Below are 16,075 nucleotides of genomic sequence, written 5' to 3'. Positions count from 1 at the left end.
TCTAATGTTATTTATTAAGAGCATGGAATTCATTTTAAAAAATAAAAATGCATAAGTAAAACCAACTGGTGAGCAGAATTGGTCCCAGGGGCAGAGTCCTTCCTGAGGCCCTCGATCCTCCCATCTCTAACACCTCTTCTGCCTCTTCCCCTTCTCCTCAGCCTCTGGAGGACTGAGAGGCCAAAATCTTCACAGCATGCCAGAGTGCCTACCAAGGTGCCAGGCCAGGCATCTGCCCTGTGAGCAGGGTTGGGTAGCCTTCTTTAGTGTGTCATGAGTGTCTGTTCTGAGGGAATGAATGGATGAATTTCTAATGGTGACTAATCACCATTCTATTCTAGCCCATGAAAATATCAGTCTTAGAAGTGGAGACAGCGCTTATTGGCCTGTTGAGGTGATGTGTCCAGTCATTTCTTGTCTCTCTTGGGCACCTGTTATGCTAGGTACTCCTAGGAATGGAACATGAAAATGAACAGTCTGATGCCAGGTGTTGGTGCTCATATCTGTAATCCTAGCTACTTAGGAGGCTGAGATCTGAGGACTGTGGTTCAAAGTCAGCCAGAGCACAAAAGTCCATGAAACTCTTATGTCCAATTAACCACCAGAAAACCAGAAATGGCCCTGTGGCTTAAGGTAGCAGAGCACTAGCCTTGAGCCTGAAGAGCTCAGGGAAAGACCCAGAGTTCAAGTCCCACTACCACCACCACCACCAACAACAACAACAAAGAACAGTCTGGTCCTAACCTCTGAGGGGTCTAGAATTGGCACGTAGGAAAGATGGGCAACACCTGGAAAAGAATTCTGGGAAGAAGAGCAAAAAAAAAGTTAGATGAGTGTCTGGTCACATGGGGAAATGGTGGGTATGGAAGAGGGAATGGCGACAGTAAGAGACCACAGGCGTTAATGGATGACGTGTATGTGTTTGCTAGATGTTCATCCTTGTTCAGGTAAGTCAAGAAGAACCATCCAAAAAGGTTATAAAGGTTATGTGAAGACAGGCACTGATGGCTCACACCCATAATCCTAGGATTACATTTCAAAGTCAGCCTGGGCAGAAAAGTCTGGGAGACTCTTATCTCTAATTAATCACAGAAAAAGCCAGAAGTGGAGCCATGGCTCAAGTGGCAGAATACTAGCCTTGAGAGAAAGCAGCTCAGAGTTCCAGCCCCAGTAATAAGTAATTAAATTTAGTAAGTAGGTTGAAGACTATTGACAAGAATCATGGTAAACCTGAAAATTGTCCAAACAAATAATTCTGGGGGTCTGCATTTGGGAGAAAGAGGAAAGACTCAAAGGGTTTGGTGATCAGTTGGAGTGGATCAGAGAAAGAATGTGAGAATAGCATGTAAATTTCTTGCCTAGCAGAGGTGTTGGGCAAATATGAGGTGCAATGGAGAGGCCAGGAGTGATCTGGGGAGGAGTGTTCTGGGGGGAGGGATGTGGGAGGAGGGATGTGGGAGGAGGGATGTGGAAGGAAGAATCTGGGAGGAGGGATATGGGAGGAGGGATGTGGAAGGAGGAATCTGGGAGGAGGGATGTGGGAGGAGGGATGTGGGAGGAGGGATGTGGAAGGAGGAATCTGGGAGGAGGGATGTGGGAGGAGGGATGTGGAAGGAGGAATCTGGGAGGAGGGATGTGGGAGGAGGGATGTGGAAGGAGGGATGTGGGAGGAGGGATGTGGGAGGAGGGATGTGGAAGGAGGAATCTGGGAGGAGGGATGTGGGAGAAGGGATGTGGAAGGAGGAATCTGGGAGGAGGGATGTGGGAGGAGGGATGTGGGAGGAGGGATGTGGAAGGAGGAATCTGGGAGGAGGGATGTGGGAGAAGGGATGTGGAAGGAGGAATCTGGGAGGAGGGATGTGGGAGGAGGGATGTGGAAGGAGGGATGTGGGAGGAGGGATGTGGGAGGAGGGATGTGGAAGGAGGGATCTGGGAGGAGGGATGTGGGAGGAGGGATGTGGAAGGAGGAATCTGGGAGGAGGGATGTGGGAGGAGGGATGTGGAAGGAGGGATGTGGGAGGAGGGATGTGGGAGGAGGGATGTGGAAGGAGGAATCTGGGAGGAGGGATGTGGGAGGAGGGATGTGGAAGGAGGAATCTGGGAGGAGGGATGTGGGAGGAGGGATGTGGAAGGAGGGATGTGGGAGGAGGGATGTGGGAGGAGGGATGTGGAAGGAGGGATGTGGGAGGAGGGATCTGGGAGGTATGTTCAATTGAACTTGAGTCCTCTTGTGTCACTCCAGGAAGAGATATATAAATACAGGTAGGTCAGGACCTCAGGAAGAGTGGATGGGGCCATTCAGAGATGAAAAACCAGAAACACCAGTCAGGTAGTTGTCATCTACCCAGCATGTAGGCATAGGGGAGAGACCATATGTGTCAAAAGTTAGGAATCTGGACCTCTTGTGAGATGACGAAGAGAGAAAACTGAGTCCTTTTTTACCTGACTTTGCTAGATGCTTTGATTCAAGACCTTTCAAGCTAAGCTATTAGGAATATTCATTTCTTTTTAAGAATTTTATCACCTGGTACCTATCAGGGTAGACTCCTAGAACTAGGGCTTGACAAGTTTTGTCTCGTTATTAAGAGGTCAGGCAATAAGACCTTACAGAATCTGAGATAAAGAGACCCATGATCTTAGTCCTGTAGTCATTCTGTCTAATGGTGTCTGTAACTAATTGTGGTTCAAATCACAATCCTCAAATCTCAGCCTTTTGGAGGAGCTAGAATTATGGGTGTGAGCTACTGGCACCTGTCTGATCCTTCCATTTTTCCATGTGAAATTAGAAAATGGAAATTAAGGCACCATTCTCAGAAATGGTATATAGTTTGGAGCACTCAGCCTGGCTGAGAAGATCTATCTATATATTTTGAAATATAATTTCTACTCCCTTACCAGTCAAAATAATTGAACAGGAAGAAAAAGCTGTTAATGCAGGAGGTGTGTAACACCAAATCCACATTGCCTGGAAATTTACCATTTCAAAGCAATTGAGGGTTTTACAGCTAGCATTTACAGTTGTACGTGTCCCCTCTCACTGAAGCCACCCTCTGAAGCCATCAAAAGGCCCATCAATCTGACTTGGACACAAATTGTTCAGTGTCTGGAGCTGACGCCAGAGCAGAAAGGATTTTTAAAAAGCACCCTGCCATTTTATCAGTGTATAAATCTCAAAGCGCTTTCACCTCATAGGTGATGGTAAACAGATGGCTGTCAAAGTGCTCCTAGGCCCGAAGTGGCAGTGCTCTGAGGTGGGAGTCAAGCACCTCCTCCCCCCTACCACATCCCTGCCCTGTGTTCACACAGGCTGTCTGTCCTCTTAGCCTACATTGACATTTCTCTCTTCTGCCTGCCTCTGTTTCTCACCATGACAGTGGCTCAGAGGGCTGTAAGTCCTTCAGTCCTTCACAGGTATCACTGTGCTGTCACTTAAACCTCTGCATGGTCCCTCATCTTAGCCTGGGGTCCAGTAAGAGAAGACAATAGATTTTTCCCACTGACTGTCATAGCTCATAGCTGTTTTCTCCCAGTGTTTTTTTTTTTTCTCTCTCTCTCTCTCTCTCTCTGTGTGTGTGTGTGTGTGTGTGTGTGTGTGTGTGTGTGTGTGTGTGTGTGATGCTGTATAAGATCTATTCAATTGGAATTTGATCTGATTTCAGGTTTTTCCTAGCATTACTCATTTTTTTAATAGACACATACTTATCCACTAGAGAAAATTTCTCAATTGATGGCTAGTAATTTGTCTTTTTCCACCTCTGAATAACATATTTCTACCAAAGCTAATACTGAAAAATGGAGGGATATGGAGGCAGGAAACCTGGGTTTTTCTCCTAGGTATGCTAGCCCAGGTTAGTGACTCTGGAAAAGCCACTTATCTGAACCTCATGTTTGAAGCAGGGTTTTGGAAGGACTTTAACTAAGGTTAACATTTTAGGATTCTATTTTTTGTCTTAATATTTTAAACCATTCTCTATCTCAGCAAGAATTACTGACAATAAACTAGAATATAATTTTATTGTTATTCTGTCTCAGCAAATTATGCATATACACAGGTATCCAAACAATTTAAGATGTTCTACCTGATCCAGAATCTGAAGCCAGGTGCCTGTGGCTGAATTCCTAACTACTCAGGAAGCTGAGATCTGAGGATCACTGCTCAAAGCTCGCCCAAGAACGAAAGTCCATGAGACTTATCTCTAATAAATTACTCAGAAAAAGCTGAAAGTGGCACTGTGGCTCAAGTAGTAGAGGACTAACCTTGTGCATAAAAAGTCTCAGGGACAGTGCCTAGATCTCATTCAAGCCCCAGGACCAGCAATAAATAAATAAATAAACAAATAACTAACTAAATAAATAAATAATCTGAGACCTTCCAGATTACAACAACCTAAAAAAGAGATGCTAAAAGAATGTACTAGAAATTGGTATATCCAGGATGACTCCCAGGAGGCATGAGAACTGGAGCAACAGAGACATTTTCATTGTTTATTATTTTGTAGCATTTGAAGTCTAGGTCATTTATCACCTCTTCTCATAAAAATAAACCATGAAATAAGAACAAAAAGTTATCTTCTACCAAGTGCAAGGTGCTGAGTTCAAACACAAGTACTAGTAAAAAGAAAACAGTTCTGGGGCTGGGAGTTTGGCCTAATGGTAGAGTGCTTGCCTAGCATACACGAAGACCCGGGTTCAATTCCTCGGTTCCACATACATAGAAAAAAAATGGAAGTGGCGCTGAGGCTCAAGTGGTAGAGCCTTGAGAAAGTCCAAGGACAGTGCTCAGGCTCTGAGCTGAAGCCCAGGACTGGCAAAGAAAGAAAGAAAGAAAAAAAGAAAGAAAGAAAGAAAGAAAGAAAGAAAGAAAGAAAGAAAGAAAGAAAGAAAACAGTTCTCTCTGGCTGCTGGTGGCTCACACCTGTAATCCTCCCTACTCAGAAGTTGATATCTGACTATTATGGTTCAAAGCCAACAAGTTGATATCTTACTATTATAGTTCAAAGCCAGCCCAGGCAGGAAAATCTGTGAGACTCTTATCTCTAATTAACCACCAGAAGATGGGAAATAGAACTATGATTCACGAAGTATAACACCAACCTTGAGCAAAAGAGCCCAGGGGCAGCACCCATGCCTTGCATTCAAGCCCCATGACTGATCAGAAAAAATAAAAAGAAGTTCTCAGCCAGACATCAGTGGCTTGTGCCTGTAATCCTAGCTACTCAGAAGGCTGAATTCTGAAGATCAAGGTTTAAAGCCAGTCCAAGCAGGAAAGTCCATGAGACTCTTATCTCAAATTAACCACCAAAAAGCAAGAAATGGCTCTGTGCAGCTCAGTGTGGGAAAGAAGCCCAATGTAGGGGAGAAGCCCAGTGATGGAGCTGGGGTCACACTGGAATTGTCCCCCATTCCAGACCCTGCCTAAGACAAACCCTAGTCTCCACCTCGGTTAGCCACCAGCCCTGGCTGTCTGTGGTTTGCAGTGGCTGGCTACCCATCTCCGAAACCCTGTTGGCCTGTCAAGCACAGAGGGATTCTACTCAGAGTGCTCTCTTTCCTACCACCAGTAACTGGCTGGGCAGAGGCCAGCGGCCAGCAAAGGCGGAAGTACATCCTGCCTCACATTTTCCAGCCCTTTGCCATTCCTTTTCAAAAACAGATGGCCCCTTTATGATGTGTTTGTGCTGCTAATGTAACATAGGTCAGGCGTATAAAAGAAAAAATATATGTAAAAAAGGAGATGAGTGTATCCCACACTGCAGAGCTGGCATGCCGCCTCGTTAGCCAGGTCCCCCGTTTCTTTCTCTCCCAGTTGCAATTTCCTGTCAGCCATTCTCTCTATGACATCAAGCACCCACCTGACCTTTTCTGCCTTGCCTCTTTTCCAACTATATAATCTTGGACGGTGCCATCACTTTCATGTCCCTTGAGCCACCACTCAGTGATTTCTGACTCCCTTTCCTTCGCTTACTCACTGCTCTCTGCCACCATGGATGTCTGTGTCCCAGGCTGGAGTTGTCACTGGCCCACAGCTGACCCTGTTCAAAGTAGACTGCTTCACCTTGGTTCACATCCCTACACCTTACTGCGTCCACAGTCAACACAGCCAACTGCCCAATAGGAAAAATCTAAAAAAACATTAGCTTCCTTTCTTCACGTTCTTTCTTACCAGGAACCAAAGTTAAACTATTCTGAGAATTACTTAGGTCTTATCAGTGGTCTCTGTGGCAGGGTGGGAAAAAGCCACCCTGGTCTTCTAGAGTCCTAAGGCTTTACCTACTAAAAGGGACTTTTTGAACAGGGTTTGGCATGCTGTCATGTCATCTTGGGGAACACTGGCTGTATTGCAGCATTGAGTGTGAGCTCAGATTGCTGGCTCCACTCCAACATTGCAGTGGGCAGTCTCGCCTGCCTCCCAAACTGCACACAAGCCCAGGAGAGTCTGGGCTGTCCCTCAAAAGGCTGTGGGAAAGTGAATCAAGAGGGCAGTTGAGAAGTCATGATAGAATCCCACGAGTGGCAGCAGACAGAGATGTGTACTTGGTAGAGTACACCAAGAGATGAGAAGATACAAAGTATGAGGAAAGGCAGCTAGCTTCAGGGGAAGAAAAAGCAGAGTGAAAACTAATAAAAGCATAACTAATACGAGAGCCTGAAAGGCCTTAAGATAAACCATGCAGAGATCAATGATAGGATGGTTAACATTAGTGGTTTAGGTCACAGAGGAGGGCAGGAGGCTTTGAGGTGGCCAGCATTCAAGGCGCTGAAGGCAAGAGCACTGGCACAACATAAATCTCTAGGGAAGGGTCACTCACCTTCTAAGCTGTTGGGCTTATTGGCTGCGGCAGGCAGAATCTATTTAAAACATACCAGGCATTTTGCCTCATTCTGTTTCCCTGCCCAGAAAATACTGGAGCCAAAGGCAGAGGAAACAGTCCAGCATTCGGACCCTGTACAGATCACAGGCTGAGATGAACAGTTCCCAGACCTCAAAAACTATCTTCATCTTGTCTTCAACCTTGTCAGAAAGCAGATGCTGCTCAAACATGAGCTGCTCTAAGGGGATGCTCAGAGAGGCTGTCCAACCAGTGATGAGACGTCAGCTAGACAAAGGGAAAAGGGGAAAAGGGCATCCAAGGTAAAAAGAATGCGCTGGGTTTTTTTTGTTGTTGTTTGTTTGTTTGGTCATGGGGCTTGAACTCTGGGCTTGGGTGCTGTCCCTAAGCTCTTCAGCTCAAGGCTACTGCCCTATTCCTGGGCCTGGGTGTTGTCTCTGAGCTCTTCAGCTCAAGGCTACTGCCCTACCCCTTGAGCCACAGCCCCATTTCCTATTTTCTAGTGATTAATTGGAGATTAAAAAGTCTCACAGTCTTTAGTGTCCGGGCTGGCTTTGAACCGTCTTTCCTGGGCTCTTGAGCCCATGATTTGTGCAAATACCATTCAATAAAAGTTCTGAATAGAAGTTCTTTCCCCTGCACAAATATTATATGTTTGAAAAAGTTTAATTACAGCTGGGTGCTGGTAGCTCACCCTTGTAATCCTAGCTACTCAGGAGGCTAAGATCTGGTTCAAAACCAGACTGGGCAGGAAAGTCCATGAGACTCTTATCTCTAGATACTTACACAAAAAAAGCCAGAAGTAGTGCTGTGGCTCAAGTTGGGAGATTGCTTGCTAGCCTTGAGCAAAAGGAGCTTAGGGAAAGCACCCAGGCCCATAGTTCAAGGCCTAGGACCGCCAAAACACCTTAGTGCATAAATCAGAGCAAACTTTGCCCACCTCAGGTGTTGTTTTCTCAAATAAATTGGAAGTCAATCCTATGTTTAAAGAAGTAAGTAATTGTCCTAGTTCGTGCTAATAAATATGGGATTCCAAACGTGAGGTTTGAATGGCAAGGAGAGAGTTTCTGTCTAGAGATGCACCTATAATTTATTTTTGGATTGCAATTAAGCACCACTTCAACAACAACAAGAAAGCAGATGGTTGTGTTGCAGGAGCTACTAAGTATGAATTTCTTAAAGTTTAATGAAGATTTTCAAATATATATGTATATATGTATACATTGAGAAACCAATATAATAATAACCCAGCTTCAAAAAATATGAATTTACAGCCAATCCTATGATGGACTATTTTTTCCCCTCTTTTTGTGCAGGCTGGGGTGCTGTCTGAACTGTTTTGCTTAAGGCTAGTGCTACCACTTAAGCCACAGCTCTACGTCTGGCTTTTTGATGGTTAATTGGAGGTAAGGGTCCCAAAGACTTCCTGTGCAGGTTGGCTTTGAACTACAGTCTTCAGATCTCAGTCTCTTAAGGAGCTATGATTACATGCATGAACTACCAGTCCCTGGATAAGGGACTTTTAAGACAGCTGTCAGAGACAGAGGTGAGCTGCCACATGGGATCTGAGACTGTGTGATCCAGAAAAGTTCTGCATAATGCTGTAGTCTAAAGCCTAGAAAGGGTATGAAACAGTACTGGTTAACAACCAAAGAAGAAACTTGGGATTTAAAAGTCAAACCACATACAACTTTTCTTTGAAGGATATATAATATGCAAATAATAATTACACTGATTACTTTTAAGGAAGTAAAGAAGATTTCATTATATATTTTAAGGATTCTATAACTATGTACGCATCCACATCCACCCTATTTTTTTCATCCAACCTACTTTTAAAAACCAGCTTGTTAAAAATGAAACTTTATGAGGCTTTACAATAAGTAACCTGGTCAGCTAGATGTGGGTCTGTCTGGTCTCAGGCCACCAAATTTACTGTTTTAGAGTAATTTGCTCAGCTAGATAAATATTCAGTTTTCCAATCCCCAGATGTCCATTATAAGAATAGGTACATCATTTAATATAAAACCCTCATCCTTTGTCCTTCTTCTTCTTCAGTACTTTGAATGGAACCTATGGCTTTAGACATGCTAGACAAGTTCATATATATATATATATATATATATATATATTTTTTTTTTTTTGCCAATCCTGGGGCTTCTACTCAGGGCCTGAGCACTGTCCTTGGCTTTCTCAAGGTTAAAGTTCTACCACTTGAGCCAGAGCACCACTTCCAGCTTTTTCTATGTATGTGATACCAAGGAATCAAATCCGGGTGCATGCCAGGCAAGTACTCTACCACTAGGCCAAACTCCCAACCCCTTTATTTGTATATTTTGTGCAGAGCCTAAGGCTAGAACACAGGGCCTGGGCACTGTCCCTGAGCTTTTTTTGCTCAAGTCTAGCACTCTACCACTTGAAGCATAGCTCTACTACATTTTAGTGGTTAGAGATGTTTCATGGATCTTTCTGCCCAGACTGGCTTCAAATAATGATGCTCAGACATTAGCCAGGATTATTATCAGTGACAAGCTGATCATTTTATTAATTTTTTTTCTTAAAACAGGGCCTCACTAAGTTGCTCAAGTTGTTATACTGTTGCATTTCTCCTGCCTTAGCCTCCTAAGCTGGTATTACAGGTATGTACCACCAGCTCTTAATGGTTTTACAGGTGTATACATTTGTCAAAACTCATCTAGTTACCCTCTTGTACATGCATGTACAGTGCATTAACTATTCTGCACTTGAATAAAGCTTTCTTTTCTTTTCTTTTTTTTTAATTGGTCTTGTGGGGCTTGAATTCAGGACCTGGGCATTGTCCCTGAGCTTTTTGCTCAAGATTAGTGCTCTACCACTTTGAGCCACAGCTCTACATCCAGTTTTCTGGTGGCTAATTGGAGGCAAGAGTCTTATGGACTTTTCTGCCCTTTGAACAGTGATCCTCAGATCTCAGCCTCCCGAATAGCTAGGATTACAGGCATGAGCCACCATCAACAAAAGCCCACTTCTGTATACAAATAAGCTAAAGGATTGCTATTTAGAGGTATGCTGGGTTGGTGGTTCAGAGACAGTTGTTGCTTGGAGAAAACACAATGCAGACTTTTTGTAAAAACTTGCTGTTTGGAGAACACCACGACAGCATGTGCTTTCGGTTAAGCATTCCATGTCTGAAACGCAACTCTGTTCTGAAATGCCAAGGGGATGAGGCCAAATCCTGGCCAAGGTCAAGCTCTGCTGATCGTTTCAAGGGGGATGGCAGCCAACTGCTCTTACACTTGTATAATGTTTTAAAAAGGAAAAACTAACCCCAAGGCATTTTCTGTCCCTTTTCTGAGCCAGCTTTAGTTTTGCTTATTGTAATCCAAGAACTCAGAAGAATCCATATGGGCTATAGCTCAGGCCTACCAGCCCTCCAGGGACAAACATTCCTACCTTGATTTCAAGGGAACTAAGTCAATTGATTGGAACTTGTATTTGCTCTCTGGGATATATGTCAGAACCTAAGCTCTGAGGTTAAGCCCCAGGACTGGTAAACAAAATACAAAACTAAACTAAACTAAAGGACAGCATCCAGGTCCTGAAATCAAGTCCCAGTACTAGCATAATAAACAAATAAAACTAAGTATCCAAATCTATTCAATTTTCCATACACTTGATTTATCCTTCAAATGAGAAAGTCCCCCTCCCCTTTTATATCTACAATGCTCAGCATGTTTGCATCATTTCCATTCAACACTCAATGTTATAGTACTGGCAATGAGCTAGAGATAAAGCTTTTCTTTCTCTCTTGCCTAACTAATACTGGAACATCTCTGGTGAGAGGGGCATTTTACCTCCTTAGTCAAGGGCGCCAGGAGGACATGGTGAGATAACCTGCTTTCCTCATTCCTCTGCCTTCCATGCAGTGTCCATTGCCAGGGATGGAGGGGGTGGGGATAGTGTGCCATTAAGCAGAGGATGCACAATATTCTAGGAAAACTGCAGCACAAAGAAGTGCTGGGGGCTGGGAGTTAAGCCTAGTGGTAGAGTGCTCTCCTAACATTCACAAAGATGCAGGTTCAATTCCTTGGTAACGTATGCATAGAAAAAAGCCAGAAAGTAGTGCTGTGGCTCAAGTGGTAGACCTCTAGTCTTGAGAAAGCCCAAGGACAGTGCTCAGATCCTGAGCAGGGTGGTAGAGTGCTTGATTAGCATACATGAAACCCTAGGTTGGATTCCTCAGTACCACATACACAGACAAAGCCCTAAGTAGCACTGTGGCTCAAGTGGTAAAGTGCTAGTCTTGATCAAAAGAAGCTCAGGGAAAGTGCCCAGGCTCTGACTGAGTTCAAAGACCCCTCCAAAAGGTCTGGGTGTGTATCTGTGGTGGTACACATCTAGTATCCCAAAACTTGGGAACCTGAGGCAGGAGGGTGGAGAGTTCAAAGCCCACCTAGGCTACAAAGCTAGCTCTTATCTAAGACATAAAATATACAAGATGTAATGGAATATATTGAAGAATACAATGGCTCAGAGAGCCCCTGCAGCACATCTAATTCAAATGCCCAATTTAATAGGTTTTACAGCAGAAAAAAAAAAAAGCAGAAAAGTATGTGACTAGTCCAAAGACATATAGATGGCAAATAGAACCAGAACTGAAATCATCAATCCACTCATCTTGGAACCCCCTAGACATGATAAACTAGATATGAAAAAGAATCAAATAAATATTTCTCCTTAAAAGTATCCATGCTCCACTCTCTCATTTTTCTCAGTCCTTTTATCTCATTCCTAAGTTCAAATTTCTGTTTTTCATCAGGATTTAATTAGATACTTGGATGGTTTGAATAGTCAGAGTCTCAACTCTGCCTCAGTGTGTTGCAGCCTGAGAAAGAAAGGCTTTGGAGATACAGAATGTAAGTAAGTATATCCACTCAAGAACATTTTACATCCCCCACAATACTACAACAACAAAAATAAGTTTAAAAAAATAAAGAATATTCTGAGCCAGGCACTACCGGCTCATACCTATCCTTCTAGCTTCCTAGGAGTCTGAGATCTCAGAATTATAATTTGGGGCCAGCCTGGCTAAGCAGGAACACATTCCCTATACCTATACAAAGATAGTCAGCTGTTAACTCCTGAATGATGATCTGTTTGGAATACAATGTCTACAGAACTCAAACCAAAGATAGCCACTGATAAAGATGGTTAGAAGGAATACGGTCTAGAGGGTCCCAAATGACACACTAGCATTTAAGGGCTGTCGTACATCACACAAAGAGTGAGCAGCAGGTGTGTGTAGCCCATGTCAGAACACTGTGGGCTGCTGTGGGCCATGCTCCTTTACCAGATACAAAACTGCCCATGGCCTGGGACAGGCAACAGCTCTGGGTTACAACACGAAGTGCAACTTGCTGACTTCCTAAAGTATAGCTTCATTCTGAAATAAAGGCACTTGAAAGATTATATATTATTTTTATGTTATTCAGTTCAAGAGAATCAGCAAGAATTTTATTTTTTTTGCCAGTCCCAGTGCTTGAACTCAGGGTCTGAATACTGTCCTTAGGCTTTCTCAAGGCTAGATCTCTACCACTTGAACAACAGCACCACTTCCAGCATTTTCTTTGTATATGGTACTAAGGAATCGAACCCGGGTTTTGTGCATGCTATGCAAGCACTCTACCTCTAGGCCTAACTCCCGACTCCAAGAATCACTCTTATAAGCAAGGTGCCAGTGGCTCACTCCTGCAATTACGCCTAGCTACTCAGGAGGCTGAGGATTGTGGTTCAAAGGCAGCTGGGGCCTGCAAGTCTGTGAAACTCTTTATCTTCAATTAAATACCAGAAAACTGGAAGTGATGCTATAGCTCAAAATGGTAGAACACTAGCCTTGAGCTGAAGAGCTCCAGAACAGCGCTTAGGCCCAGAGTTCAAGCCCCATGACTGACCCCCACTGCTCCACCAAAGAAAAAAAAGAAAGGAAAAAAAGAAAGAAAAAGAAAGAATCATTCTTGTGACCCCTTTTTGCTCATCTCTCTCAAGAAAGCCTGATATTCACTGAATTCCTGAAGGGATTACATTCTCTAAAATGATGACCTTATAACAGAAAAACCAACTTATCAGAAAAGAGGGATTTAGTTAAAATATATCACAATTAATAATAACTCTTTTTAGAAAAACTTACCCTGATGATGATAAGACATAAGAAAGAAAAAAGGAAGAAAGGAAAACAAATGGAAGAAAACTCCAGATGCAGCAGTCAAATGCAGGGATTCCGACTAAGAATGGAATAAGAAGCTGAACCAAAGCTCATTTGCTTGCTGGGTTTCTAAGGAGTCAAGAGCAAGGGATTAAAATGGCTTTATTTCAACAGAATACATTTTTGTTATTTCATTTGTCTGTGACGTGCATAACAATAAGTAACTTAAGGGTGTTGCTGCTCACAAATCCCTGAATATGTACCTCATTTACCTTCGGATAGCACACTGTTTTTTTTTTTTTTTTTTTTTTAGAGCTATCTATAGCTGGGCACCAGTGACCCACATCTATAATTCTACCTATTCAGGAAGCTGAGATCTGGGAATCACAGTTCAAAGCCAGCCTTAGGCAGGAAAGTCTGTGAGACTCTCATCTCCAATTAATCAACAAAAATCTGGAATTGACTCAGTGGTGATGGCTCACGCCCGTAATCCTAACCACTCTGGAGGCTGAGATCTGAGGATCATGGTTTAAAGCCAGCCCGGGAACGAAGGTCCAAAAGTCCGTGAGACTCTTATCTCCAATTAAACTGTGGCTCAAGTGGTAGAGCTCTGGCCTTGAGCTGAAGAACTCTGGGACAGAGCCCAGTTAGAGTTCAAGCCCCACAACAGACACGCCCCCTCCCCCCACCAAAAAAAAGCTGGAATTGGAGCTGTGATTCCAGTAGTGGTAGAGAGTGACCTTTAAGCACAAAAGCTCAAGGAGAGCACCCAAGCCCTTAGCTCAAGGTACATAAAATAGTAAGAATAAAAATAAAAGCTTCCAGAAAAACACTGCAGGAGGAGACTAGGGGGAGACATGGTAATAAAGAATAGTGCTAGTGATTCATGCCTATGATCCTGTGACTCAGGAACTGAGATCTGAGAGTCAAGGTTTAAAAAGCCAGCCCAGACAGAAAAATCTGAGACCCTTAATCTGAGACTATGTAATTAGTGAAAAGCTGGAAGGTATGCTTCAAGTGGTATAGGACCAACTATGAGTGGAAAAGCTAAGAAAGAACGCAAAGCCCTAGGTTAAAGTCATAGTACCACCAACAACAATAATGAAGGACATAGGAAAGGAAGCAGAGAAAAAAAACCCTCAAAAGGCTGGGGCCAGGAGTGTAGCCTAGTGGTAGAGTGCTTGCTTAGCATGAACAAAGCCCTAGGTTCAATTCCTCAGTACCACATACACAGAAAAAGCCAGAAGTGGGGCCGGGAGTTTGGCCTAGTGGTTAAAGTGCTTGCCTAGCATGCACGAAGACCCAGGTTCGATTCCTTGGTACCACATAGACAAAAGCTGGAAATGGTGCTGAGGCTCAAGTGGTAGAGTGCTAGCCTTGAGAAAGTCCAAGGACAGGGCTCAGGCCCTGAGCTCAAGCCCAGGACTGGCAAAAAAAAAAAAAAAAAAAGCCAGAAGTGGTGCTCTGGCTCAAGTGGCAGAGCTCTAGCCTTGAGCAAAAAATGTCCAAGGATAGTGCCCAGGACTGAATTCTAGGGTCAGGACTGGCAAAACAAAACAAAAAAACTCAGAGGACCCTTTCATGATATTGTCCTCTCCCAGACTCATATGGAAGCTTAATCAATGTCCATATTCCTAACATATATTCCTTTTTGTTGTGCCAGTCCTGGGGCTTGAACTCAGGGTCTGGAGACTATCCCTGAGCTTCTTTTGCTCAAAGCTACCACTTGAACCACAGTGCCACTAGTGGTACTGAGGAATTGAACCCAGGGCTTCATGTATGCTAGGCAAGCATTCTATCACTAAGCTACATACTCAACTCTAACATGGACTCTTAAAGGTGATAAATAGTTTATATTTACTTCAACGAGAATCTCCTCACAGTCCAGTTACTGGAATTTTGTCCTAAAAATTTACCAAGATACAGGGCCAGGAGTTTGGCCTAGTGGTAGAGTGCTTGCCTAGCATGTATAAAGACCCAGGTTTGATTCCTTGGTACCACATACACAGAAAAAAAGCCAGAAGTGGTGCTGTAGCTCAAGTGGTAGAGCTCTACCCAGGACTGGCAAAAGTAAATGAATAAATAAATAAATTATATATATATACACACATATATATATGTGTGCATATATATATATATATATGGAGAGAGAGAGAGAGAGAGAGAGAGAGAGAGAGAGAGAGAGAGAGAGAGAGAGAGAGAGAATTATTAGCTGGGTGCTGGTAGCTTTTGCCTGTAATCCTAGATACTCAGGAGGTTGAGATCTGAGGATTGTGATTCAAAGCCAGCCTGGACAGGAAAGTCTATGAGAATCTTTTCTCCAATTAACCACCAGAAAACTAGAAATGGAGCTGTGGCTCAAGTGGTAAAGTCCTAGCCTTCAGCAAAAGCTCAGGAACAGTAGTCAGGCACTGAGTTCAAGCCCCATAACTGACCAAAAAAAAAAAGAAATTATGAAATATGCTAGCAAGTTTATCTTTTTTCTGGATTAAAGGAAGATGATTTTTATTCCAATTTTTAGATTCTTTCCTAAAGAGCACATACTACTTTTTTTTAATTAATTAATTAATTTTTATTTTTTTTTGCCAGTCCTGGGCTTGAGTTCAGGGCCTGAGCACTGTCCTTGGACTTTCTCAAGGCTAGAGCTCTACCACTTGAGCTTCAGCACCACTTCCAGCTTTTTTCTATATATGTGGTACCGAGGAATCGAACCTGGGCCTTCGTGCATGCTAGGCAAGCACTCTACCACTAGGTCAAACTCCCGGCCCACTACTTTTATATCTAAAAAAATGAATATTAATATGAAATCTTTCATTTAAGGTAGCAATTATCAGTCGGGGAAAATCTACACAGCAAGTTTCTGCTGAAAAGGATGAGATTCCAGCTGATAGTCTAGACTGCTCTGCTGTGCTGCTATTGTTGCACTGGACTTTAACTGGTTCCTGCTTCCACAATAACCAGTACATTTCAGTTGTACTTATAGACATTTTTCATCTCTTTGTATAAGGACTGAGGGGATGAGAAAAAGAGAGCAACTCGTTTCAGAAGTTGTGTGTGTGTATGT

Source organism: Megascapheus bottae, chromosome 14 (assembly GCF_031878675.1).
Source record: "Megascapheus bottae isolate mThoBot1 chromosome 14, mThoBot2.hap1, whole genome shotgun sequence".
Taxonomy (NCBI): domain Eukaryota; kingdom Metazoa; phylum Chordata; class Mammalia; order Rodentia; family Geomyidae; genus Megascapheus; species Megascapheus bottae.
Note: the sequence above shows the minus strand (reverse complement) of the source record.